Source organism: Mirounga leonina, unplaced genomic scaffold (assembly GCF_011800145.1).
Source record: "Mirounga leonina isolate KUSES-001 unplaced genomic scaffold, KU_Mleo_1.0 Mir_166, whole genome shotgun sequence".
In the NCBI taxonomy this organism is placed as follows: Eukaryota; Metazoa; Chordata; class Mammalia; order Carnivora; family Phocidae; genus Mirounga; species Mirounga leonina.
This window is the reverse complement of record NW_023270418.1, coordinates 36,286,179-36,310,644: the sequence shown is the minus strand read 5'-3', so window position 1 is coordinate 36,310,644 and position 24,466 is coordinate 36,286,179. Positions and strand designations below refer to the sequence as shown.

The 24,466-nt window shown below is 55.7% G+C and overlaps 1 protein-coding gene across 1 annotated transcript in view; it reads left to right on the top strand.

The window, feature by feature from the left end:
* The window catches only part of KCNQ1 (potassium voltage-gated channel subfamily Q member 1), a 320,110-nt gene that overhangs the window by 57,512 nt on the left and 238,132 nt on the right, over positions 1-24,466 (top strand). The window lies entirely within an intron of this gene.

Below are 24,466 nucleotides of genomic sequence, written 5' to 3'. Positions count from 1 at the left end.
GTTCGGGCCTCCCCTGGCTCATGGCTGCGAGGCACGGACCCCCAGCCCGAGGCCCACGGTGGCGCTTTCGGGTGCATTTGACCACCGCTGGGCTGAGAAAAGTTCCCCGTGCCGAAAGCCGAGCTGGGGCGCCCATGCCCAGTGGCTCTGCCTTCCCAGCTCGGTCGAGGTCAAGGGTAGTTGAAGTAGCGGGTCGGGAAGATGTCCCTGGTGCGGCCCCGAGGCCTGAGCGGGAGGCGGGCCCGCGCGGGCGCTCACGGTTACACAGAGGTGCGCGCACGTGGAGGCCCCCGCGGGTGGGCACACTCACGTGGCCTGCTTGCTCAGACACGTACACGTGTCCGCGCGCACACTCAGGCCTGGCGCTTGGGGCTGGCAGGGAGCGAGACCCCCTCAGGGCCGCGTTCCATTTGCACATTTAATCCAGAAACTGTCAGCACGGAAGCCTGGAGGAGAACAAAATGTCAAGTGTGTGCTGAGAGGCGCAGCCTGCCCCCTTTCCTGGCGGGCGATGATCTGGTCAGTTTCCGAGCACGATGAGCTGAGAATAATTTGTGCATTCAGAGCAGGGTTCGGTGGGGAGGCCTGGGGGAAGGGCGGGCGTCTTTGCTTCGTTTTCAGCTTCCCGAGCTGTCCTGGAGCCTCTTCTCGGGGCCGCTCTCTACGCCCGGCCGGGGAGGGTCAGGGACGAGAGCCGCGGCCCTCGGGGGTGGGGCCCGGGCTGGGGTCCGTGTGTTACTCATTTCTCGGTGTCGCCTACCCCGTGAAGTCCCCGGACCCGGCGTTTGCTGGAAAGCCTGGGCTGCACCACCACCCCTGTAACCTCGCTGTTTCCAGGGAGCTGGGGAGCTGGGGAGCCAGGCTTGGTCCCACCGTGGGATCCTCTGAACTTTCCCCGCGACATCCCCGCTCGCTCAGGGTCTCTGTCTTCATTTTGGGTTTGAGGTGATGTCCTTTTAAATGAGGACATCTGTTAGGCCGCTCAGTAGCTCTGGGACATGGGGAAACGCTGCTCATCCTGGGGGCTCGTAAGAATTTCTAGCTTCTCCCCAGTGTTCAGAGGCCCCTGTCCTAAGACTCCATCACTGGTTCCCTGTAGACGGACAGCGAGGGGTGGCAGCACCCCCTCTTGAGAAAGTGTGGCAGTGAGACAGCAGGCTTTCCTGGTCCGGGAGAGGCTTGCTCCCGGGCGTGGCTCTCGAAAACCCCAGACCTGGGGCCCCGCCAGGGAGCCTGAAGGAGGCGGATGGGGTCCAGGCCCCCCGAGACCGCCCAGGGGGCCTACACATGTTACTGACCTTCCCTGGGCCTCAGATCCCAAATGTGGGAAACTCGAGTGATGTTGGTGGCTCTGACCCAGGGGCTGCGGGCGGTGGGCACATACGGCACCCAGGTTCTCGGGCCGGGGGGACGGCGGTGGACGGCGGTGGACAGTGGGGGACAGTGGTGGACGGCGGTGGACGGTGGTGGACGGCGGCCTCCTCGTCCAGGCAGGTGTGCAGTGGCGGGATAGGGGGGCTGGGGAGGGGGTGGGAGGGTCGTCTGTACCTACCACAGGTGCCCCGGTCGCGAGGCAGGACCTCGTGGCCGAGCAGGTCCCTGGACCTACACGAGAGGCCGAGCCGCCTGCTTATCTCTGCTGCTCTCTTAACGCAAACCAGCATATTGAGGGGTGATTGACACGTGACAGATGCCATATTTCAAGTGCACGGTTTGGTGAATTTTGACCTTTGTCGACACCACAAGACCATCCGGATAGCAGACACCGCCATCATCCCCCGAAGCGTCCCCCTGCCTGTGGGGTAACCTCCTCCCGCCCGTCCCCACTCAGGAGCTACCCACCGGTGGGTGCTGACAGAAGCAGGACAGCCTGGCTTGTGTTTCCTAGACTTTTCTAGCGCCTTCCTGTCTGGCTCCTTCCACTTGGCATCATTTCTCGGAGGCTCGTCCCGCTAGTTGTGTATCACTGCTGTGTCGAATTCGCCACACGGACGTCCCACCGTCTGTGTATTGCCCGTGTGTTGATGAGCACCTAGGTCGTTTCCAGCCACGAGCCATCATGGATACACGGGCGTCCAAGTCTTTGTGCCGATTCGTATGTCCTTTTTCTTGGGTAAACACCTGGGAATAGGCTGGCCACACGCTTTAGAGGACACAGGCAAGCGGTTTTCCTTCTGTGTTCCCGCCGCCGCATGCGGGCTTCCAGTGCTCCCACGGTCCCATCTACGCCTGGTGTGGTCAGTCTCTTGGTTGAACCAACGTGAGTGGGTCGTGGTGTCTCGTGTTTTAATCTCGACTCTCTGATGGCTGATGATGCTGAGGATCTTCTCATGCACTCCACTGTCCATTTTAAAATGGAGTTGTCTGTCTTATTAGTAAGCCGTAAAAAGCTCTTTACATGTTGTAGATACATGGATGTAGGTCACAAGTATTTCTCCCCTGTCTACGGTTGCCCTTCGCATTCATGGAACAGTGTCTTCTAAAGACTAAAAGTTCTCCATTTTAATGAATTCCAACTTACTGCTTTTTTTTCCCTTTTCTTATGCTTTTCGTGTCTAAGAAATCCTTCCCAAACACGTGATTACTAAGATTTTCTTCTGGTAGTTTCGATGCTTGCACTGAGGTCCATGAGTTAACATTTTACACCATGTAAATTACGGGTTGAGGTTCATGATTTGATATGTGAGTGTCCAATTGTTCTGGTGCCTCTTGTTAAAAAGAGTGTCCTTGACCCGTGGAACCACATTGACACCTTTTTAAAAAGTCAACTTATGAGAACATGGGCTTATTTTTGGACTGGTCTGATGCACTGACCTGCTAATCTGGCTACGGGTTCAGGACAATACCACCTTGATTACGGTAGCTTTAGAAGAAGGCTTGAAATGAAGTCGGGTAATCATCCAGCTTTGTTCCTCTCTTTTGAGTTGCTCTGATTATCCTAAGTCCTTTGCATGTCTGTATAAATTTTAGAAGCTGCTTGTCAGTGTTTACAAAGAAGTTTGGTGGGATTTTGTTTGGGATGACACTGAACCCCGAGATCAGCAGGGGGAGGATTGATCTGCCCAGATCGAATCTTCTGGACCACGGACGTTGTACACTCCCCTTTTATTTAGATCCTTCGTTTCCATCTGGATGTTTCGTAGTTTCCAGGACAAAGGTCCCATGCATCTCTTGTCAGACACCTAAGTGTTTCCTATGTTTTATGCTGTGGTCCATGGCATTTCTTTGGTACGTTTGGTTTCTGGTTGTTCATTGCTGGTATCCAGAACTATAATTTCGGTATCTCATGTCTTAAAACTTCCCCAACTTGATTCTTCTAGCAACTTTTTTTAGTGGATTCTGTGGATTTTTTTTTTTTTTTTACATTGATAATCACGTCTTCAAATAAAGGCCGTTGTACCTCTTCCTTTCCAGTCTGGATGCCCACTTGGCGCTGGCTGCCCCCGAGGATACCCGCGCCTTGCCACCCATCATAGGAGAAACGCATTGTGCCTCTCACCACCTGTCAGCAGATGTCTGTAGACCTCCTCTCCCAGATCGAAGACTGTCCCTTCTGGTACAAATGCTCAAGAGGTTTTTTTAATACAGGTGGACGTTGGATTTTGTCAAATGTTTTTTCCACATCTCTTGAGCTAAGCATGGTGAATTATGTTGACTGATCTTCAGATGTTAAACGAAGCTCACATGGCTAGATAAACCGACTTCTTTCATGTTGTCTTACCCTTTGTATATACTTCTGGGCTTCTTCATTCACTAAAATTTTGCCAAGGATGTTTGCATCTCAGTTCATGAGGGATATTTTCTATGGTTTTCTGATAACGTTTTGGATTTGGTACCAGAGTAACCCTGTCACGGCCAAGCGAGCTGGCCTCTGTTCTCTCTCCACACGGGAGAAGATTTTGTGCAGAATCAGTCTAATTTCTTCCTTATGCACATGGTGGAATCCATCAGGAAGGCTGTCTGGGCCTGGGCTTCTCTTTGTCAGAAAGTTGTTAACTAGATTTTAAATGTACTTAATAAAATATTCAGGCTACCCATTTCTTCCTGAGTGAGCTTTGGTATTCTGCATGTTTGAAGGACTTAGTTCATGTCACCTAAGGTGTTAATATCTGGGACAAGTAGTGAGGTCTCTCTCGCTCCCGATGTTGGTAATTTGTGCCTTTTTTTTTTTTTTTTTTTGTGGTGATCAGTCTGGCTACGGGTTCGGTGATTTTATCGATCTAAAAGAACCAACTTTTTTTTTAAGATTTTATTTATTTATTTGACAGAGATATAGTGAGAGAGGGAACACAAGCAGGGGGAGTGGGATTGGGAGAAGCAGGCTCCCCGCTGGGCAGGGAGCCCGATGCGGGGCTCGATCCCAGGACCCTGGGATCATGACCTGAGCCGAAAGCGGATGCTTAACGACCGAGCCACCCAGGTGCCCCTTAAAACACCAACTTTTGATTGGGGTTTCAATGTTTCTTTTTTGTGATTTCATTGGTTTCTGTACTGATTGTTATTTTTTATTGTGCTTACTTGGTTTTACTTGGCTGTCCTTTTTCTTGTTTGTGAAGGTGGAAGCTGAAGACACTGGCTAGAGGTCCCTCTAATATGGGAGTTTGGGGGTAGGCATTCCCCCTAAAGACTGTAATTGCATCCCACAGATCTTGATGCATTATGTTAATTTCATTCCATTCAAAATATTTTCTAATTTTCTTTTTGTTTTCTTCTTTGATGCCTGGATTATTTAGGAGTATATTCCTTACCTCCCAAACATTTGAGGATTTTCGAGATACCTTTCTGATACTGATGTTTGCTTTAATTCATTTGTGGTCAGAGAAAACACTTAATATATTGGATTCTTTTAAAGTGCATTAAGACTTGTTTGATGGCCCAGCATATGGTTCGTGTTGGTAGATCTCGCACTGGGCACAGGCAAATGGTGTATATCCTGCCGTTGGGAGAACTGCCCCACAAACCTCGACTAGATGGCTGTGGTCAGCAGTGGGGTCTGCTACGTCCTCCCTGGTGTCCTGGCTGCTCGTTCTGCTGATGACCACAGGCTCCGAGACCTCCAGCTCTGATTGTGGGGCTGCGTGTGTGTTTTTCCAGGGCTGGTCACTCATGCACAGTATATCGCGAGGCTGTGTTATTGGTGTGTCAGTATTTAGGACCGTTACGTCCTCCAATGAGCGGGCCCCCTTATCACTATGAAGCCGCCTTCTTTATTCCTGGCCATGTTTTTGCTGTGGAATCTACCTTGTCAGATATTAACGCGGCCCCTCCAGCTTTCTGTTCCTTAATGTTCCCATAGTGTATCTTTTTCATTTATTTTGCTTTTACCCTATATGTGTCTTTCTACTTGAAGTGGGCTTCTTATGTGAAGCATATGCTGAGTCTTGCCCGAGTCCAAATGTTCTTTGGATGGGGCAGAGTTCAGCTCATTTGCTTTGATTACCATGACTTATATCCTTGGTCTCACCTCCATCATAGTCTAATAATTATGTGTCTTTTGTCACTGTTGCTGTGCTGGATTTCCCTACAGGATGTGCGTTCCTCGCTCCACAGAAATACTCTGGGATTCGGGAAGGCTTGTGCTTCTGTTCAGACGGCTCTGTGTGCGCTCACACCTGGCACATTTCCCGTCCCTGTTTTCTCACGTAAGCTGTCACAGTCTGGCGTGCTGACACTCATCCACACCCCCGAATGCCTGCCCGCTCCCCAAACACGAGCGACTCGCGTCTGCGTTTCGTGGGTCTGGCCCCTGCCCCGCGCCGGCCCGGGCCTGGCTGGCCCTTCTGTGCCTCCGCTGGGTGGGGCTTCGGCCGCCTGCGTGTGCCCCCTGCGGGGGCCTCTGTCTCCCCCTGCAGGGTGTCGGGGGACCCCAGAGCTTGTGGGGACCCCAGATGCAGGGGGTTTGCTGGCCCCAAGGCAGGAAGGCAGTCGGGCCTGGGGAAGGATAGAACAAAACTGCACCGTGAGCGTGCCTGTGTTTCTTGTGTGGGCCCCACGTGTAACTATGGGCTTCACGGGCCCCACGTTCCCCTCCCCCCGCTGGGACAGCAAGAGCTGCTGGGACAACGTGGACGTGAGTGGGCAGGGTGTGTGCCAAGAACTTCTTTTTAGCATTCATTTTATAAAACTGGTAGACTATTTTTCCCAGGGTTTTTAAGCTTACAGAAAAGTTGAGCAGAAAGTACAGAGGTCCCGAATACCTGTCATCCCCCCGCCCCAGCATCCCCCACTGTCCCCATCACATGTCAGTACAGGACATTTGTCACAATCGATGAACCGACGTTGATCTGTGACTGTTCACTCACGTACACAGTTTACATTAGGGGTCACTCTTGGTGCACTCTCTGTGGGTGTTGACCGACGTGGAAGGACGTGCTGTATCATGCAGAGGAGTGTCACTGCCCTGCAGGCCCTCTGTGCCTCCCCCCTCCGAGCCCCTGCAAGCCCCAGGTCCTCGGAAGCAGACGGCGCCGGTGGTGGGGCTCGGCCCCCAGGGTTGGGGTTCTCTGCACCAGCGCCCCTCCCAGCATCTCCACACACACTGTGCGGGCTCCTGCCTGGTGTGCTGGCGTGCCCTGGGCTGGTCCGGCTGGGGCCACCGTCTGACTCCCTGGCGGGTGCGTCCAGAAGTGGGGTCCTGGGCCCACGTCTCGGCCTTGCAGGCAGGTTGGGCCCTGACAGTCGGCAGCCTCGAGCCAGCCAGCATGTCTGCTCCTTCTGTCTCCCGTAAGCCTTCACGCTCCTTGGCCATGATCTGAGCTGTGCTCTGAGCATCCCCAGAGTGAGGGTACCCCCACGACCTCCAGCGGACGGGTCTGGGCTTGGCTGTGTTGGGCTTAGAGGTCAGGCTCTCCGAGCTAGTGCTACAGGGCTGGGTCCCAGGCAGCTGTGTGTCTGGGAGGCCCTGGGCCCACATGTGCCCTGTGGCTTCGGGACATGGGCTTCCCTTCACCCCTTGTCCAGAGCGTGCTGGCCGCCCGCCTGGCTCTCTCCCTCAGCCAGGCCTCACCGGCACCCACGACATGGCGCTCAGGACAGACCTCCTCAAAAGGCGAACGAGATTGGTCGCTGCCTTGTCTAGAACTCTCGGGGAGCTTCCCACGGCCGTGAAGGGACACCCACAGCCCTCCCTGTGACCACAAAGCCCCTCAAGGCAGGGTCCCTGCTCGGCTCCACCAGCCCCGCCTCCCGGACTTGGCCTCCCTGATGTCCAGCCTTCACCATGCACCACCCTCCTGTCCTTCTAGCTGCAGCTCGTGCGTCACCTCCTCCGGGAGGTCTGCCCTCCACCGTCCCTTCACCCTCGCTCACTCGCAGCAGCTGGGTCCCCCCCGAACAATGAGCCTTTTCGGTCCCCGTGCTGGGGTCTCTGCAGAGGAAGAGCCCCCGATACTGTGGTTGGCTTTCTTCCGTGTGGGGTACCCTAACGGTCAACCCACCGCCCCCACGTCAGGTCACTCTAGGGATTAAGTGAAATGGTGTGGGTGGAAGACGGAAGAAGCCAACATACTCTGAAGGTCACAGAAAGCTCAGAACTCTGCAAATTCCCTACGGAGCAACTCTGAGTGTGCACGTGGGGCGGGGGGCGGGGCTGGAGAGCCGCCTGGAGTGAGCCGGGTGCCCGCACCAGTGGGGCTGGGGACGTACCTCCCAAGGTCGGAGTGCTGGGGTGGGAACCCGAGCCAGCGTGTGAGTCCGGGCCCCCCGAAGGCGAGTGGGACATGGGCTGTGAGGCTAGGGCTGGTGGAGAAGGCTTTCTGGGTGGGGGACGGCTCAGGAGCTGCTGCAAGGAGCCCGAAGGGCCCCCTTGGCAGCGGGGCAGGCTGCGGGTGGCCCTGGGCTCAGCCCAGGATCGGGTTGCAAAGAGGGTTGGGGTCTCAGGTGTGAGGTTTGGACACGATCCAGTCGAGGGGCTTTGTGGGTGCCTGTTTCCCAAGTGTCTCTTGTGCCCCCAGCCTGGGGCGTGGACATGAGCCAGACTGAGTGTGAGGCACCCTCGGGAGCTCTTAATGGAGCACAAGATTGGTGGAGGCAGGTGGTCACCAAGACTCAAGGGGACGGCATGCTGCACTCAGTCCCCGGAGAAGACGTCGAGGAGGACAATGGGGGTGCAGGAGACCTCCTGGGGGGGGGGTGGCAAGCCGGGACAGCAACACAAGTCCTGGATGGCAGGAGCTTGGTGGGCCTGCTGAATGCCAGGCGTCCACTCTGGGCACCTGGGGGTCAATCTTGGATTCAGGGTATTTTTTAAAAAATCTCCAAAAACCAACTCTTTGATTTAGCGCGTCTCTCCTTTTACTGTTAACTCATCTCTTACAAAAGGATCGATTTGCTTGTACATCTCTTAGGCGGGCTGCATTTTTTGTCCGATTTCTTCCCATTTTCCACTTGGGCTTACGGAGCCCTAACTTCCCAGCAGTGAAACCTCCCATCTCTAGGTGTCCAGGTCAGCGGGTCGTGGCAGATGTCTGCAGTCCCATGACCACGGCCACAGTCACCATCTAGAACATTCCCATCACCCCCGAAAGTGCCTTTGTGCCCCTTGGCAGCTCACCCCCACCCCCGCGCCCCCAGCACCTGGTAATCAGGGATGTTTCCTGTCCCCGTAGTCTTGCCTTTTCCAGAACGTCATATGAAAGGCATCCTGCAGTACAGAGCCTTTGTGTCTGGCTTCTTTCACGGAGCAGAATGCATTTGAGCTTCATCCATGTTGTGGCCTGTGTTCACTACTTTGTTTCCTTTTAATTGGAAAGGATAAAATGTACCACAGTTTGTTTATCTATTCACAGGCTGATGGACATTTGAGCTCTTTCCAGTTTTCTGCTGTTATGATTAAAGCCGCCCTGATTATTGCATACAGGTTTCGAGTAGCCCTATGTCTTGATTCCTCTTGGGTAAATCCCTCGGCACAGTCGACGCTCGCGGACCTTGCTAAGAAACCACGAGCTCTTTCCCACAGTTTGCTCCGTGTTGCGTTCCTCCCATCCACGCACCACTGTCTCGGTCGCTCCGGGGGCTCATCCGCACTCAAAACCGCCCGGTCCACACTGTTGTAGCAGGCGCGTGGCCATACCTCACGGTTTTGGGGGCATTTCCTCAGCGACCAGCGACACCCAGAGCCTTGGGCTCATTTGCCTCGCACGCTCGCATGCACGCACGCCGTCTGACGAAGGGCGCGGCTCCTCTCCCACCTTAATCATCGGACTGGTTCCTATAATCGAGATCTGAATCTAGACATTAGATTTGGATGGTCAAATATGCATTTTCCCAATACCTCCCCCCGCCCCGGATCTGTGGCTTCTCATTGCTCCTTAACACTGTCTTTCAGAAGAGCTGAAGTTTTTAAGTTTTGACGAAGTCCAATTTTTCAGGGTTTGTTTTTTTTTTTTTCTCCTTTAAAGGTTCATGTTTTTTGTATTCTGTCTAAGAAATATTTGCCTAATCCAAGGTTACAAAGACTTTTCTTCTATATTTCTGTAGAAATTTTCTAGTTTTACATTCTGTGTTTATATCTGTGATTCATTTCAAGTTTAATTTTATATGCAGTGACAGGTATTAAATCTTTCCTGCATGTGGTTATCCAATTGTTCCAGTGCCGTTTTTCCATCGAATTAGTTTGACACCTTTGATGAAAATCAGTTGACCATATGCGTGGGTCTGCTTCTGGACTTTCTAATCTGTCCTTCCACTGCCACACTGTCTTGATTAATGTGACTTTCATAGTAAGCCTTGAAATCAGGCTGCGTTAATCCCTCAATTTTGTTCATTTTCAAAAGTATGTTGGCAATTCTAGCCCTCTGCATTTCCACCTAAAGCTTAGAGTTAGTTTGTTAATTTCTACCAAAAAAAAAAAAACAAAAAAAACCCCACAGAAACCCCTGCCTGAATGTTGATTAGGGCTGGGGCGAGTCAGCCATACACTTAAGTCCACTGCACGTCTTTGTAACGTTCAGCTTTTCTGCTTCCTGAACATGATGTGTCTCTGCACTTATTTAGATATTTTTACATACCACTCACCCGTGTTTTACAGCTTGGAGGGCGCAGATCTCACACATAATTTGTGTGGTTCGTTACTATTTCATGTTTCTGACACCGAAATGGTACGGTCTTCTCAATTTTGCTTTTGGATTGTTTGTTGCTAGCATGTTGACCTTGTATCCTATGGCTTTACTAACCTTATTAGTTCTGGAAGCTTTTTTTTTTTTCATAGATTTTTTAGGATTTTCTATGGAGATGATAGTGTTGTCCCAAACAAAGTCAGGGTTTTTTATTTTGTTTGTTTGTTTTTTGTTTTTTTTCCTTTTCAATCTCTGTGCTTTTTGCTCCTCGTTCTTGCCTGATGCCCTGGCTTCCACGACGACATTTAGTAAATAGGAGAGAGCAGTCCCCCTCATCGGGTTCCTGGTCTCGGGGGGATGTTTATCCTCTCGCCAGGAAGTGTGATGCAAGCTGTGGGTTTGATAGGTGCCCTGAACCAGCCAGGGAATCTCCATCCCTTCCTACGTTGCTGGGAAGAGTGGCTCTTGGGGCCTGGCTATTGCATATAATCTGAGGCTTTTTCTTTATCATTGAGAAGATTGTATGTGTTCTTTCTTTCTGCTTTGTTAATATGGTGAATGATCCTGAGTGATTTTCAGATAGCAAACCCACCCAGGGTTCTTAATATAAAGCCCACTTGGTCATGATGCATTTCTAAAAAATATATTGTTGGATTTGGATTTGCTAAAATTCAGTGTCGAGTTTTTGCATCTGTGTTCATGAGGGATATTGTCTGTGGTTTGTTTGCTCGTAATGTCTTTGCTTTTGGCATTAGATAACCAGTTGGGAAGTGTTCCTGCTTCGTGATTCAGGAAGAGTTAGCGTGGGGCTACTGGGCTTGCTTCCATGCCGGACAGAACATGCAAAGCCATTGGGCCTGGGTTTTTCTTTGTGGGAAAGTTTTTGGTTAGAAATTTAATTTTTTTTCACGGGTTTAGGGCTATTCTGTTTATTTCTTCCCGAGAAACTTGGGGTAGCTTGTGGCTCTGATATTCGTCCCCCGAGGAGCAGGAACCTCTACCCATCTCGTGACCAGCACCCGTGGGCTGGGATCGTGGGCACTCGAGGGCCGTCCGAAGGCGGGGGACCCTCCTCAGTGCCCTGACAGGGGGCGTGGGCTGGTGCCCCAGAGCTGTTCCCAGCTCCCTCCAAGCCCCTCGCCGCAGGCCGCCCAGCTGGGCACCCCCTGCGGGCACGCTGGTGACGGGACATGGTGGGAGGCAGCGGGGGGCCGAAGATCAGACCTCCTCTGTTTCCTTCCAGCCCCGTTCTCGGGAAGGCCACCCCTTCTCAGAGGAATGAAATTCAAGTAGACAGCCCTTAGAGCCCACGGCACGTCTGCTTTTGTCTTACGCTTTTACTCTGTAAACTCCAGCCCTAAAACAACATACATCCTTCTGAAGCTGTTCACATATTAGCTCTTAAAACAGCAAAATCCGTGCACAATTTCCTCTCAATCCCTTAAAACATTCCTGAAAGAAAAAAAAAAAAAAAACTGTTTAAATTCACCGCCTGTCATTACAATCTCTGGACGTGCAGGGCCGGCTGGGGTAGCCAGCCGCCGGGACGCAGAGGAGCGGGGCCTCCACACGCGCACCCCGCAGAGACCCGTGACAGACGCGGGCCTGCCCGCCCTCCCCCGGGGTGGCAGCCCCCCGACCGCCGGGTCCTTAGAGCCCCTCAGCCTCTGCTAAAGTAAACACTATTCAAACCAAGGCAGAACCTTTCAGCACTTCAACCAGATAATTAGAAAGGGTTTTCATCCCCGAGTCTCTCTCGGTTTGGTAAACTTCTCGTCTGGGTAAATTCTTAAATAAGACATTTTTAGAAGCTTGGGCGCTCAGCAAATAAAACTACGCGCCTTCCCTCCCCCCTCTCCATCCTTGTCCCCCCATCCCAGCCGGCTAAGGTGGCCATCACAGGGGTGGAGCTTCGCTGGGGCTAACGGCCCTCAGCAGTGAGGTTCCGGGGCTGAAAATAAACCCCATTTAGCTGGCCCATAGACGGAAATAGCCCTGTCTGGGGAAGACGGGGGATTTGCTTTAAATACGTGTAAAGCTGGCTGCTGGGCGGCTAATGGTGTCTGCAGCCGGGCACGGGCGGTCTCTGGGCCTCCTGCTTCCCTACCACAAATTGCAGGGTGGCCCGCCCAGCTACTCCTGTGTGCGCGAGGCCCCGAGTGTGATTCACGAGGCTCTTGGCCCCAAGGCCACGCAGTGGGGCTCAGTGGGGGGTTCAGGACCTGCTTTCCGGATAAGCCCCACCTGCCTTCTTCACTGTTCAGAGCACTGGACACCACCCCCCCCAAACCCACCTTCTTCTGCCCCCGGGCCTTTGCTTCTGCTGTCAGCCTGGGATGCTTCTTCCAGCATTTTGGGTTCTATCTTCAGAGCCGAGGTTTTTCCATGCTGTGGGGAAGGCACAGGCCAGTGTTCGCCTACGCAGAGAAAGCCACCGTCTCGCCGAGGCCTGCAGGACCCCCTTCCCAGGAGGAGAAAGCTTTGGGGGCTGTGACACGGACATGTGCAGGGACCTTTATCCAGCCCTTGGTCTGACCTTGATGATAACCTGGAGCCCTCAGGTGCCCATGCTCTCCCCTTCAGGCCAGAAGTCTGCATTCAAGGTGTAGGCAGGTGGATTATTTCTGAGGCTGTGAGAGGAGCCCTGTCCCAGCTTCTGGTGGTTGCTGGCCATCTGCGAGGTTCCTTGGCTCATGGATGCATCATTCCTTCTCTGCGCCATGCCCACACGGCGTTCTCCCTGCACGTGCCCATCTACCCCGTTTGTTAGGACGCCAGTCGTGTTGGCTTAGGGCCCACCCTAATGACCTGGCCTTAACTAATTACATCTGCAAAGACCCTATTTCTAAATAAGGTCCCATTAGCTGGTCCTTGGGCTCAGGACTTCACATGAGCTTTGGGGAGGCACACTTCAGCCCCGAATGGTGTCTGGGCAAGGGGAGTGGGGTGGGACTGTGAAGCAGGGGACCCTGGGGTGTCATTCTGACCTGTCCTGTTTTGGTATGAGAGGCCGGTGGCCCTCGGGGACTCTTGTCACCCGTTGTACCAGTGGGTCCTGGCATGCACCCTGGGTTTGGTGCTGTGCTCAGAGCCAGGGGCTTGGTCAGAGGAAAGGAGACAAAAGAGGTCCCTGTGCTCAGGAATTCTTGAAAATGGTGCAGGGTTTCCTGAAGTCTATGGAAGTGATGTTGGAGAGCCCCTGATGGGGGTGAAGGGACAGGGAGGAGATGAAGTCACACAGATTCCTGTCTCTCTGGGGATGAAGCCATCGTAGGGGAAACTATGGTGGGAGCTCTTCCGATTGGAGCAGGTGTGGTTACAAGTTTCAGGCACGGAGGGCACAGTGATGGAACGAAACAGTTTAGTGAAGTGTCCACACTCAGGAACGAGGAGGGAAGGGGTAATACATTGACCACCTCTCCACCTCAAAGGAAAATGAAAGAAAGAACATAAAATGCCAAATAGTAGGATGGGAAAAATCAAACCGGATGTATCCAGTTTTACACTAAATGTAAATGGTCTGAATACCTCTATTAAAAAGCAGAGGACTATGAGAAAGGTTTTTATATTTATTTCTAACAAATATGTTGAGGCATATTTGTTATCAGCAAAGCAAACTAATGACGGACAGTTGAAAAACAAAGGAACAGCCAAAGGAATGCCCCGCAAGTACACACAAAAGCAGGGTAAGCGGTGTCTGTCTCCGCGTTGAGACAAGCCCACATGAGGCTTCTGGAGAAGACGTATTTGTGAACTCTGATGTGTCAAACACCCAAAAAAAAAAAAAAAATTGGTAAAACGGAAGCTACTGGAAATGCAGGGCAAAACAGGTTAAATGGGATCACTGCGGGAAACTTTAATGCACCTCTGAGAATAGGACAGTTCTGGGAACACAAAATATGCGGGTGTGTAGACAGTCCATGTTGAAGTGGACTCTAACAGTAATCTAAGACAATGGTCCCTGTTACCTACCGCTGTGTAACAAGCATCCCCAAACCCCGTGCCTCCACACACCCATCCCGAGGGCCTCACTGATCCACAGTGTGGGCAGGGCTCTGTGGGGACGGCCCCTCCCTGCTTTGCCTGACCTTGGCAGCAGGCTCCACCCGGCTTCCCCACAGCTTGGGTCCTGGGATGGGAGGTGGGCAGGCCTGGAGAGTGGGCATGATCCCTTGGCCACCTTCTTTTGGTGCACAGAGCCCAGATACAGCGGGAGGAGCGGCGAAGAATCTCGGGAGCATTGTAACTTTAATACCAGCACTGTAACTGTAGGGCTTGATAACGGAGATGTTCTCTCCTTATGCCCACGGAACACTGGTAGAACCAATCATTTCACTTGGCCGGGAAGAATCATCTAGCACATTCTGAGAAATTGAGATGTACCCAGCTGTGATCAAAACCCAACACTACTAGAAATAAACAGATGCAAGTTTACCACAAAGGCCCCGCCGTTTGGGAATTAAGCAGTGCTCTCCTCGGTCACCATCAGGGTTAAGAGGAGATGAACATGGAGGGAGCACGCTACATAGGGTCGTGGAAAGTCGATCTCTCTGCGTGGGAGGAAGCACTTCCCCGGCCTGCCCCCACCCCCAGCACCGACGGTGGACACCTGCAGTCTTCATACCATTGCCCACGGTTACTTGCTAGTGGCTTCCTTGCGTGGCAATGTTGTCTCCCCACGTGGCTTGAAATTCACTCATTAAAAGCAAATAATAGGTAAAATGCGTACATTATACACACGCGCGCATGTATTCATGGACTACCTCCTGGCTGCCCGCTCTTTGCCAGGTGCCCCAGGGGAGCCCAGGGGCCGTGTAGCTGCCTCATGAGGCTGTGAGAAGCCCGTTCTGAGCAGGGAGAAGACCACTGCCCCTGGGGGGCCGCTTCCTGGTCACGTCTGCCTCCTCCACCCCAGCCAGGTGTCTGGGAGTGGCTGGGCCCTGGTCCACCTCCCAACCTCGGGAGCACCCAGGCGGGGTGGGGGGAGTGGGTAGCACTTAAGCACTCCAGGGATGCTGGCACATGGTCCTGTACTGTGAGCCGGGTCCCAGCACTGGGGCACCTTGCCCAACCACCAGAATCGTGAGGGACTGGAGGCGGCCTTGGTACGGCACCTGCGGTCCACGGGCAGGGGAGGTGACCGCTGGGCAGCGTTCCCTCAGAGGCTGAGCCAGGCAGCCTGCGATCCAAGGATGATGGGCCTGAGGGTATGTTAGGGCCACCGGTGGGGCCGAGTTCTCTCTTGGTCTTACCCCCCCGCCCCCTCAATACACACACTGCCGTGGGGCTGAGACCCCTCTGCGGTGCCATGGGCGACGGCCAGTGGGGTTTGCAGACACCTGTGGAGCTTTGGACAGAGGAGGAGGCAGCTAGAGGCCGACACGGGGCTGGGGAGGCTCCTGTGGTCAGGCCAGCCTGAGCCCTGGCTGCAGGAACTGCTTGCTCAAAACTTGTCCTCGAGTCTTTGTGCCTCCCCCTCCCCCCCAAGGCCGTTTGGCCTCCACCGGACTTTCCCCAGGAAGCCCAGGCCGGGAGAAGGTGGCCTGTCTGTGAGTCGGGACACCTATGGCCCAGCCCCACCAGCCACTGAGCCCAGGGGGTGCGGCTGGGGATGGTGGTTCAAGGGGAGCCCAGGGGCCTGACCCCAGCCAGGGGGCTGAGGAGCGGGGGGCCCCTAGGGCCTCACTGCACCCCCAGGCAGCCTGGACAGCAGGCCGCCCTGGAGCCGTCTGCTCGGGCAGTGACTGAGGTGGGGGGCAGTGCCGTGGCCCCTCACCAGGCCAGGGGGCCGGACGGCAGCTGTTCCCTGCTCGCAGGGCCCGGCGGCTGGGTAGATGGGAACGTCCGTCCCCATGGTGACGGAACTAGTCTCATGGCCTCTCCTGCTTGGCCTGCAGAATGGCCACCCCAGACAACTGACAGGTGGGGCTGGTTCTCGAGGGAAAGTGGCCCAGTAGTACCTCCTGAGTCGCCCCCAAACCCGTGACGACCTTTCATGGGTGGGGCGGCACCGGAGGCGGCTGGCTGGTCCAGGCTCTCCACCCCCAGGCAGGGGCTTCTACCTCCTCACAGGGCCCTCCAGGGATTCGGGGTGGCTGGCCCGTTGAGGAGAGGCTGCGTGGGGGGCCCCAAAGCACCAATGGCTTCAGGCAGGTGGTCCTCAGACCTACGTGGGGGTGGGGACCCACATCGCACCCAGAGCGAAATAGTGCCTGACCTGGGGCACCGTGGGTCTCCCTGGGTCCCTCGGCCCCCTGGATTGCGGCACCCACCCTGGCCCTTTGAATCCTGGGTGGGTGCCCTGCTAGGGCTCAGTGCTGGACCATGCTGCCAAAGTGAAGGCAGACCCTGGCCTTGGGGAGATGACCGAGGAGGTTGGGAGGGGTCCCTGGGCTGGGATGAGTCCCACTGCCTTGTCAGGAGGCTGGGCAGGTCAGGTCCAGATCGAGGTGTCGAGAGCTTGGGGTGCCTCATACAGGGTCAGGGGTCGGGTCAGCAGGGGCATCTGTGCCGCAGGCAGCCAGGGGGTTCCTGAGACAGGTCTGGGCAGGCCTTGGGCGTGCCAGGCCCAGACCAGGCCGGGGGCTCTCCACCCCTCCACGCCGCACCCTCTTCCCCACCTGTCCCTGGGAGGTCCCCTCTATCCTGAGCCCATTCAATGCCACCCTGTCCTATAGGTCCTTCCGTGGCATTTCCACAGACCCAAGGGGCTCTTATCATTTCAGCCCCCACCCACTGCTCCAGGAGGTGGACACCCCCGGACTCCCATTTTGTAGATGAGGATGCTTAGGCGTTGGAAGGGTTGAGTGGCCCACTGGGGTCCCTGCCCTGGGGGTTCGGTGATGCTCTGTCTTGCCGTCCTGTGGGGGAGTGGGGGCTTTCAAGGGCCTGCCCCTCTGTCCCAGCCCAGAGCTCCCCTCGGGCATCAGGGCCCCCTTCCCTGTCCTCCCGGTGGCTGACTCGGAGCCTGGCCCACAGGCTGCGTGGAGCAGGAGGCAGACCCTGTTAGGGCCACCTCGGGGAGCCAGGACCTCAGGCAGGAAGCAGAGGGGTCCAGGGCCAAGGTCGTGGGGCTACACATTTGGGGGCCTGTGGGGCAGGAGGGCTCCCCATGGCGGGGGTGGGGGAAGTTGACAGGCGGGGTATGCTCCCCGCCCCAGCAGAGGCCTCCTGCCCGCTCTGCCGGGCTGGGCCGTGGCGCCTGTCCCAAGGTGGGGCAGCTCGGGCAGGGTGGGGCTGGCGTCCCACGGGGTGGGCGGCAAGTGTGCCCGGAGGGCCCCAGCTGTGCGCAGCACATGTCCCCGGGAGGCCCAGGAGCCCGCATCGCGGGCGCGCGCGCGCTGGGAGCAGCTGACCACAGGCGGTCCGCAGACAAAGGGTGCTTTGAGCAGCCTGCACGCCTGCTCCGTGCTCTCGGGCCAGATGACTGTCCCGGGAATGCCGAGACCGCCTCCCTCTGCGGCTTATCGGGTCCCACTTGGAGGCACAACAGCTGGGCTGGCCCCAAAGCCTGCCGTCCGGGCTCTGCTGGAGGGACCGCGGCCCCCCCCCCACCGCCGCCCCGTGGGGACGCCTCCTGGCCCCAGGCTGGCCCCCAGGTTTTCCAGGCTTGTGGGGGGAGAAGGGGAAGACCCTGACGCTGGTCACCCGTGCCCCTGTGCTGGTGGGTGGCCTGGTCTGGTCCCCATGACCCCCCTTCCAGGTCTCTGGGCCCCCATCTCTGCCCAGCGAAATCCTGTTTGCCCCGGAAAGTTGGGGCATCCTTCTCCCCGAGGAGGCCTTTGAGGGGACCAGGAGCTCCTGCAAAGCCCCCCCAGGCTGCACCCCTGAGCTGGCCGTATCCAGGGAGGCGGTGGTGCCTTTTGTCCTCGGCCCCAGTTCCTGCTCTTTCTCATCCCCCACCCGACAGCCCGCAGGCCCCTCCACCCCAGAGTCCCTGGCACTTAATCCCTTGTGGCTGGCTGTCCACCTCTCTTTAAAATGTTTCACGTAAAGATAACGGAGCAGTAACATCACAGAGCCCGGGGATGGGGCAAGAGTAAGGGTCTGTGAGGCTGCCTTTACTGTTTAGCAAAAGAAAAAATATTTTCCGTCCCAAAAGGCGGGATGTAAGCTCAGCTAATCTGAGCGGGTTTAACCTCCAGGCCGTCCTGCTATCTGTCACATGGGAGCAGTTCGAGGCGGGGATGCTCCCAGTGCTTCTAAATCCTGCGACGCCGGCAGCGCTGAGCCTCAGAACACACGGGCTTTGGACAATCTTCCCGCCGCCGAGGATCCCCTGGCTGATAAAGGAGGCACAGTAGATAAGGCGACCAGCGACCTTCATCCTTCTCTGGGCGCCGTGGGTCCACAGAGTTACGAAACGCTTGAGTAATCACCAACCTTTCCCCCGTGCGCACTCACAGAAGACACCAGATAAGCACCTGCTTTTCGGACCCTTTATCTCCACGCTTGGGATTTGCAGATCTGCTGTCACAACACCGTTACCCCAAACACCGAAGGCAGGTGCGGGCCGGTGTATGGGCCACGTGCACCCTTGTGAGACCTGGAGCTTTTTTCCCTCAGTCGACTTGGACCTGGTGTCTGTCAGCAAAACAGCAGGATTTCAAGTCAGGGCCTCACGGTGCCGTCCAGGGGCAAGCACGCCTGGGCTGCGGCACGTCCGCACTGGGTCCAGAGCCTTCCGGGGAGCGCCCCGCACGCCCCGGCCACACCGCGATGAAACAGGGCGAGGGGAAGTGTAGAGACCCCCACGCACAGCCACCACCCCGGCTGACCCTCTGCACCTCGCTGCCCCTGCGGTCCCCGCAGGAGGGACCTGGCGGGGTGCCGGGCTTTGGGCTAGCAGCGGCCGGGGAGATGGGGACTCGGCGCCCCGGGACGGGAGGAGCAGTGACTCTCCCAGCCGCAGGTCGGGTGACCCGCGGGGCCCGGTGGATGGAGGGGCCCCCAGCGGGCGTGTCTGTGTTGTGGTAAAGCACCCACAACACCGCATTCACCACTCCAGGTGCACACTCAGCATCTAGTGCGTTCACGCTGTTGTCCAACCACCACACCCCTGTAGTTCCAGACTCTCCCATCCCCCCCAAAGGAAAGCCCCTCCACCGTGGGCAGCTGCCCCCCCGTTCCTCCCTCCCCCAGCCCCTCACACCCACTAATCTGCTTTCGTTTTACGGAGTTGTGGTAAAGTACACATACCGGACGATTTATCAGAACTGTGTCTAGGTGCACAGCTCAGGGGCACTAAGCACATTCACGGTGTTGTGCAACCATCCCCACCGCCTGTCTCCAGAATGTTCCATCTTCCCAAACAGAAACTCTGTCCCCGTGAGACACCGACCCCCCGGCCCTGGTGCCCACGGCGCCGCTTTCTTTTTTAAAAAATTCAACTTTTTGAAACTAAACAAGCAAAGCAGTTCACTCATTTCTCCCCGCCACCCCCCGACCTCTGGCCACCGAGTCCATGAGCTTAGTTTCACGTGTATGTTTAGATTCCACGTACAAATGAGAGCTGGCTGACGTGGCCACTTACCACAACGCCCTCGAGCACCATCCGTGCTTTTGCAAATGGCAGGATCTCGTCCTTCTGATGGCTGAGTGATATTCCACCATAGAAACAACATCCCTTCTTTATCCACTCATCCATCTGCGGACGGGCGGGCTAATGCATGCTGGCAGTGGTCAGTAATGCCGCCCTGAATGTGGGGGGTGCCACGTGTTTTTTTGAGTTAGTGTTTTTATTTCTTTGGGGTAAATACCCAGTAGTGCGATTGCTGGGTCGTAGGGTAGCTCTAATTTTAACTTTCTGAGGACCCTCCACACTGTTTCCTGGAGTGGCTGCACCAGCTTGCATTCCCACCAGCCGTGTAAGAGGGGTCCCCTTTCTCCGCATCCTCGCCAGCACTTGTTTTTTTTGTGTGTGTTTTATTTTAGTCGTTCTGACCGGTATGAGGTGCTATCTCATCATGGTTTTGATCTGTATTTTCCTGATGCCGAGTGATGTGGGGCATCCTTTCCTGTGTCTATTGATCACTTGTATGTCTTCTCTAGAGAAACGTCTATTCAAATTCTTTACCTATTTTTTAATTGGGTTCTTGCTTAGGAACCGTGTTTGTAACAGTCATTGTAAACTATACAGACAACATCACTTCGAGCCACCCCCACCACCTGCCACCAGTGAGACCCACAGGAAAAGCCCAGGATCGGCCTGGACTGAGACTCATGGGACGACATGGGTGGGGGGCTGGTCGGCCGCTCCGTCCCCTAAGGCCCCCATCTCAGCTTCCGGCTGAGCAAGTGCTCGGCTCTGTACCTCTATCTCTGCACCCACCCTGGCTCATGGGCCCCTCATCCATGCTGCTGACCGCAGCTGGGAGGCGGTCTTGCTTTGTCTGTGTGACAGTGGCCAGGGCAGGAGGGGTCCCTTTGTCCCTCTGGTTTTACTGTGGTCTCGGCGAGATCCCGGTCACAAGCCCAGCCTCTCTCCTTGTATCTGCAGGGCAGAGCTCAGGGCCGTGCTCCATCAACACCCCCGCCTCCCGGCCTGCATCCTGGACCCGGGTGCACACGAGGAACCAGGCGGAGCTGGCCGAGAGGGCCTCTGGGCTGGCTGTGTCTGATGGCGGAGCCAAGTGGTTTCCATGGGTGGAGTGGATGCTGTTCCCGGGGGGTGGTGGGGGCTTGAGCTGGACTGAGAAGGGCATGAGGACCTGGAGAGGGGCCGTGGGGGGGGGGGGCACCAGGAAAGTCCCAGGCACAGAGCACTGTGGGGCTGGGGTCGGGCCAGCGCCTGGGGTACGGAGCTGCCTTGGGTTAATGGGAAGCTCTCAGGATAGGCTGGGGGTGAGGCCCAAGAAGGGGGCCTCACACCCTGACCTCAATGTATGGACAGTGAGGAGGGACAGAGGTGGCTTGAGCAGAGGGCCTGGGGGAGTTAACAGCTGTTGGCAGGCTCTGGGAGGAGCTTGAAGGCCCCTTTAGTTCACCTTTGGGCTTGCTTAGGGCCTGGTATGCAAAGACAGATGGCCCTTGGGCCTGCTCCTGCCAGGTGGGGGAAAACTCAGGGCACAGAGGGTGGCCAGGGGTGGGGGGGTCACCCCTCCTGGGCCTGGGCCACTGAGGCTGGAAGCTGGCCTCCCTCAGCCCAGAACCAGGAGGCGAGGGCCCTGCCCTCCCATGAGCCTGCTGTGGACTGGGGGTGTCGTCCGGCGGTCAGCCCTCCTGCAGGCCCCATACCACCCCCCACCCCCCAGTCTCCACAAGTGGACGGTCAAGCCCAGTCACACCCCTGTGCAGCCTCCAGCCTGGGGGTGGCCAGGGCACCTGCTGGGAAAACATCCCAGGACCCCTGCTGTCCCGGAGCTTTGGGCTAGCCCGTCCAGCCCTCCTGAGCCCAGGTCTGAGGCCCTGGCACTCGAGGCTGCCAGTGGTAGAGGTCATTTTGTCTCTGAGCGAATGTGCATCCCCGAGGTCTCATGCCTCCCGACGGTAAAGGGCTCCTGCCCGTCCTTCCCAGCGTGCCTGCCGCATGGCGTCTGTGAACTCGGCCCTGCCTGGGTCTGGGCCTCACTCAGACACTGTGAGCGCCCCATGCAGCCCGCCTGCAGCCAGCCGGGCCTCGTGCTGCATTCCAGACTCAAACAGGATTTGAGGATTAGCATTGTTTTAAATTATTCCTACACCTCAGCCCTGCAGAGGGGAATCCGTGTTCTCAGACAGCCGGCCCTGGGAGAGCAGGGGTAGCTCTGAGCTGCGGACCAGGTTCTCCCAACGTGTGACAGCAAGATAATTTGGTGGGGGAGACACGCCCATCCTTAATAGTTAGTTATTTTTTTAAGGGTTTTTTTTTTTTTTTTTTAATAAGATGTTTCTAGTACTTTAAATCTCTTTAGGACACAACCGAAGGGGGTATTTAAATAATAAGCCAATACAGCAAAATAAGAACAAAAACCACAAAGTGATGGGCCAGATGGTGAGTGGGTATGCGGAGCTGGGATGGAGGCTCCAGGAACGGCTCCTTTGGGGACCACCTGGCGGCCAGGTGAGCCCTCCTCCGTGAAGATGCCAGCGCCCATGTCTCTACTTCGGGAACATGGAGGGTGGCCAAACGCCAGACTCCAGACTGCCCCCTCCGTTCCCCGCGAGCACCTCACTGACCACAGGCTCATCCCACCTACCGCGACCCGGCAGGACCAGGTTCTTGGGAAACACGTGAACGAGATAAAGCCTTGTGCGGGCACAGGGCGCTCTCGGCCTGCTCACTGGGTTTGTTCACACATTGCATTCATTCATTCAGGAGATCCACGTGGAGCTGGGGCGAGGGAGAGGGGCTGGGGGGTGAACATGGCCCCGGTCCTGGTGGGCTCAGCGAGCCTCCAGCCAAGGCCACTGCCCCCAGAGCCAAGGCGAGGTAGGAGCCCAAGCCAGCCCCGTGAGGTCACAGAGCCTGCAGGATTGCGCACCCCCCGCCCCCGGCTCTCTCGCTCCTACGGGATTCCATGCTATGAAGGAGAATTTCTTTGCAAAAGGGAAGAGGTAAACTTTCCTGCATTTTCTCCTATTATCCGCTAAGCTGGCTCCCAACACCAGCCGGATGGCAGAAGCACCCTAGTTAATGACACTTGGGAGCCGGGGACAGTGTCCACCACCCCCTCGTGGTGGGCTCCCTGGCAGGGAGGGCGGAGGGGGCATGGGAACAGGGGCCCCCTGCCAGGGCCAGACTCCAGGGGCATTACAGGGCAGGGGGCCGGCTGGAGGCCAGCACGTCTGGCCTCTTCCCCTCAGCAGTGCCCTCGGGGTGGGTCCGTGCTGGAGAAGGCGTCAGAATCTCTTCCCTTTATGAGGCTGAATGATATTCCCTTGTATGGAGGATGGACCCCATTTTGTTAGGGCTGCTCAGGGTTCCTTGAGATTCCACGTGAATTTAAGATAAGTTCTTCTATTTCTGCAAAAAACAAAAACTCATCGGGGTTTTGGGAGAGATGGCGTTGTATCTATAGCCCACTTTGGGTGGTGTTGGCCTCTCTGCCCCACGTGGTCCAGGAACATGGGGCATGCCCGCACTTCTGCATCTCCTTCCGTTTTTCGACACGGTATTTTCCCGTTTTCACTCTGCGAGTCTTTGGCCTCCTCAGTTAATTCATAACTATTTTATTCTTTTGGATGCTACTGTAAGCGGGAGTGTTTCTGTCCTTTCTTCTGAATATTGTTCATTGCTGGTGGAGAGAGTACAGCTGATTTGGGCTTGCTGACTTTGTACCCTGCCTTGCAGAATTCTAGTAAGATCTGACAGGTGCACGTGTAGAATTTGTGGCGTTTTCTACACATAAGGCTGTATCCCCTGTGAACAGAGGTCCTCTTACTTTTCCTTTCCAATCTGGACGCTTTCTTTCTTTTCCCGTCTATTTGCTCCAGCCGGAGTGCGGAGCCCGGTACCACATGGGGTGGCAGGGATGAGTGTTCTTGCCGTGCCTGATCGTAGAGGAAAAGCGTCCCGTCTTACGACTCCTGTGGTCAATGGCGTGCTGTTTACTGCGGGGTTTTCAGATGTGGTGTGTATTACGTACAGGTGGTCTCCTTGTAGTCCTGACTTGTTCACTCTTTTCAACGCGAAGCGTGAGGCATTTGGTCTTAGGCTTTTTCGCATCAACGGAGGTCCAGCGTTTCTTTTCCCCCCCTTCGTTCTGTAAACTCAATGTGTTCTGATTGATTTTCTTTTGCCGAACCATCCTTGCATTCCAAACGTAATTCCCACGTGGTCGTAGCATGGGATCGCTCTTACACGCTCGGGAACCGGCTCAGATTCGGGTCTGGGCCCCTCTGTTCTTCCAGGGGCTTCCTCTGGCTTTGGTGTGAGGGGAATGCTGGCCTCACAGGATGAGTTAGGAAGTATTCCCTCCTCTTCAGTTTTTTGGAAAAATTTGAGAAAGATTGGGATTAGTTCTTCTCTGAATGTTGAGTAGAATTCACTAGTGAAGCCTCAGGTCCATGGCTTCTCTTCGATGGGAGAGTTTTGATCACTGGCTCAGTCTCCTTGCTAGTTATAGATCTACTAAGGTTTTCCATTTCCTCCTGAGTAATCTTAGTAGGCTTTTGTCTCTAAGAACCTGTCCACTTCATCTGGGTTGTCTGGTTTCCCTTTGAACTTGGTTCTTACACCGTCTGTCCTCGTCTGTCTATCCATCTACCTGACCACCCAGCATCCACCTGACCACCCTGTGTCCACTGCCCATCCATCCTCTGCAGCCTGGATGTGAGCCCTTGGCGCTCTGGCTTCCCCTCCTCGAGGTAGCCTGACTGCAGACTGACGTGGGGAACAGTCCTTGTCAGAGCCCTGGCCGTGGAAGGAGCCTCCTGAGACCCCTCCCCTCCTCCTCCTGGTGCCCACCACCCCCACCCCCCACCCCCCACCA